The sequence below is a fragment of the Musa acuminata genome, unplaced genomic scaffold (assembly GCF_036884655.1).
Source record: "Musa acuminata AAA Group cultivar baxijiao unplaced genomic scaffold, Cavendish_Baxijiao_AAA HiC_scaffold_161, whole genome shotgun sequence".
Classification (NCBI taxonomy): domain Eukaryota; kingdom Viridiplantae; phylum Streptophyta; class Magnoliopsida; order Zingiberales; family Musaceae; genus Musa; species Musa acuminata.
This window is the reverse complement of record NW_027020435.1, coordinates 85,001-88,605: the sequence shown is the minus strand read 5'-3', so window position 1 is coordinate 88,605 and position 3,605 is coordinate 85,001.

Sequence of the window (3,605 nt, the reverse complement as noted above, 5' to 3'; positions counted from 1 at the left end):
GTGCCACCTGGGGGGTTCCAGGGTGCTGAGATGGCTGACGTTTTGCTCCACTCTCGACGGTCACCGCGCAAAGCAAGAACAGGCCAAAAACTGGCCAAAACGGCCCAAAAACGGGCCAAAACTGGCCATTTTTGGCTGCGCGAGCGAGCGGCGAGCGGCGGACAGCGAGCGAAGCGAGAGGCAGCACCGTCCCTGCTATACGAAAGCCCCATCCAGCCCTGTGCCACCCGGGGGGTTCCAGGGTGCTGAGATGGCTGACGTTTTGCTCCGCTCTCGACGGTCACCGCGCAACGCAAGAACAGGCCAAAAACTGGCCAAAACGGCCCAAAAACGGGCCAAAACTGGCCATTTTTGGCTGCGCGAGCGAGCGGCGAGCGGCGGACAGCGAGCGAAGCGAGAGGCAGCACCGTCCCTGCTATACGAAAGCCCCATCCAGCCCTGTGCCACCCGGGGGGTTCCAGGGTGCTGAGATGGCTGACGTTTTGCTCCGCTCTCGACGGTCACCGCGCAACGCAAGAACAGGCCAAAAACTGGCCAAAACGGCCCAAAAACGGGCCAAAACTGGCCATTTTTGGCTGCGCGAGCGAGCGGCGAGCGGCGGACAGCGAGCGAAGCGAGAGGCAGCACCGTCCCTGCTATACGAAAGCCCCATCCAGCCCTGTGCCACCCGGGGGGTTCCAGGGTGCTGAGATGGCTGACATTTTGCTCCGCTCACGACGGTCGCCGCGGCACACAAGAACAGCCCAAAAACAGGCCAAAACAGCCCAAAAACGGGCCAAAACTGGCCATTTTTGGCTGCGCGAGCGAGCAGCGAGCGGCGGACAGCGAGCGAAGCGAGAGGCAGCACCGTCCCTGCTATACGAAAGCCCCATCCAGCCCTGTGCCACCCGGGGGGTTCCAGGGTGCTGAGATGGCTGACGTTTTGCTCCGCTCACGACGGTCGCCGCGGCACGCAAGAACAGGCCAAAAACTGGCCAAAACAGCCCAAAAACGGGCCAAAACTGGCCATTTTTTGCTGCGCGAGCGAGCGGAGAGCGGCGAACAGCGAGCGAAGCGCGAGGCAGCACCGTCCCTGCTATACGAAAGCCCCATCCAGCCCTGTGCCACCCGGGGGGTTCCAGGGTGCTGAGATGGCTGACATTTTGCTCCGCTCACGACGGTCACCGCGCCACACAAGAACAGCCCAAAAACAGGCCAAAACAGCCCAAAAACGGGCCAAAACTGGCCATTTTTGGCTGCGCGAGCGAGCGGCGAGCGGCGAACAGCGAGCGAAGCGAGAGGCAGCACCGTCCCTGCTATACGAAAGCCCCATCCAGCCCTGTGCCACCCGGGGGGTTCCAGGGTGCTGAGATGGCTGACGTTTTGCTCCGCTCACGACGGTCACCGCACCACGCAAGAACAGGCCAAAAACTGGCCAAAACAGCCCAAAAACGGGCCAAAACTGGCCATTTTTGGCTGCGCGAGCGAGCGGCGAGCGGCGAACAGCGAGCGAAGCGAGAGGCAGCACCGTCCCTGCTATACGAAAGCCCCATCCAGCCCTGTGCCACCCGGGGGGTTCCAGGGTGCTGAGATGGCTGACGTTTTGCTCCGCTCTCGACGGTCACCGCGCAATGCAAGAACAGGCCAAAAACTGGCCAAAACGGCCCAAAAACGGGCCAAAACTGGCCATTTTTGGCTGCGCGAGCGGCGAGCGGCGGACAGCGAGCGAAGCGAGAGGCAGCACCGTCCCTGCTATACGAAAGCCCCATCCAGCCCTGTGCCACCCGGGGGGTTCCAGGGTGCTGAGATGGCTGACGTTTTGCTCCGCTCTCGACGGTCACCGCGCAATGCAAGAACAGGCCAAAAACTGGCCAAAACGGCCCAAAAACGGGCCAAAACTGGCCATTTTTGGCTGCGCGAGCGAGCGGCGAGCGGCGGACAGCGAGCGAAGCGAGAGGCAGCACCGTCCCTGCTATACGAAAGCCCCATCCAGCCCTGTGCCACCCGGGGGGTTCCAGGGTGCTGAGATGGCTGACGTTTTGCTCCGCTCTCGACGGTCACCGCGCAATGCAAGAACAGGCCAAAAACTGGCCAAAACGGCCCAAAAACGGGCCAAAACTGGCCATTTTTGGCTGCACGAGCGAGCGGCGAGCGGCGGACAGCGAGCGAAGCGAGAGGCAGCACCGTCCCTGCTATACGAAAGCCCCATCCAGCCCTGTGCCACCCGGGGGGTTCCAGGGTGCTGAGATGGCTGACGTTTTGCTCCGCTCTCGACGGTCACCGCGCAATGCAAGAACAGGCCAAAAACTGGCCAAAACGGCCCAAAAACGGGCCAAAACTGGCCATTTTTGGCTGCACGAGCGAGCGGCGAGCGGCGGACAGCGAGCGAAGCGAGAGGCAGCACCGTCCCTGCTATACGAAAGCCCCATCCAGCCCTGTGCCACCCGGGGGGTTCCAGGGTGCTGAGATGGCTGACGTTTTGCTCCGCTCTCGACGGTCACCGCGCAATGCAAGAACAGGCCAAAAACTGGCCAAAACGGCCCAAAAACGGGCCAAAACTGGCCATTTTTGGCTGCACGAGCGAGCGGCGAGCGGCGGACAGCGAGCGAAGCGAGAGGCAGCACCGTCCCTGCTATACGAAAGCCCCATCCAGCCCTGTGCCACCCGGGGGGTTCCAGGGTGCTGAGATGGCTGACGTTTTGCTCCGCTCTCGACGGTCACCGCGCAATGCAAGAACAGGCCAAAAACTGGCCAAAACGGCCCAAAAACGGGCCAAAACTGGCCATTTTTGGCTGCACGAGCGAGCGGCGAGCGGCGGACAGCGAGCGAAGCGAGAGGCAGCACCGTCCCTGCTATACGAAAGCCCCATCCAGCCCTGTGCCACCCGGGGGGTTCCAGGGTGCTGAGATGGCTGACGTTTTGCTCCGCTCTCGACGGTCACCGCGCAATGCAAGAACAGGCCAAAAACTGGCCAAAACGGCCCAAAAACGGGCCAAAACTGGCCATTTTTGGCTGCGCGAGCGAGCGGCGAGCGGCGGACAGCGAGCGAAGCGAGAGGCAGCACCGTCCCTGCTATATACGAAAGCCCCATCCAGCCCTGTGCCACCCGGGGGGTTCCAGGGTGCTGAGATGGCTGACGTTTTGCTCCGCTCACGACGGTCACCGCACCACGCAAGAACGGACCATAAACAGGCCAAAACAGCCCAAAAACGGGCCAAAACTGGTCATTTTTGGCTGCGCGAGCGAGCGGCGAGCGGCGAACAGCGAGCGAAGCGTGAGGCAGCACCGTCCCTGCTATACGAAAGCCCCATCCAGCCCTGTGCCACCCGGGGGGTTCCAGGGTGCTGAGATGGCTGACGTTTTGCTCCGCTCACGACGGTCACCGCGCCATGCAAGAACGGACCAAAAACAGGCCAAAACAGCCCAAAAACGGGCCAAAACTGGCCATTTTTGGCTGAGCGAGCGAGCGGTGAGCGGCGAACAGCGAGCGAAGCGAGAGGCAGCACCGTCCCTGCTATACGAAAGCCCCATCCAGCCCTGTGCCACCCGGGGGGTTCCAGGGTGCTGAGATGGCTGACGTTTTGCTCCGCTCACGACGGTCGCCGTGCCACGCAAGAACGGACCAA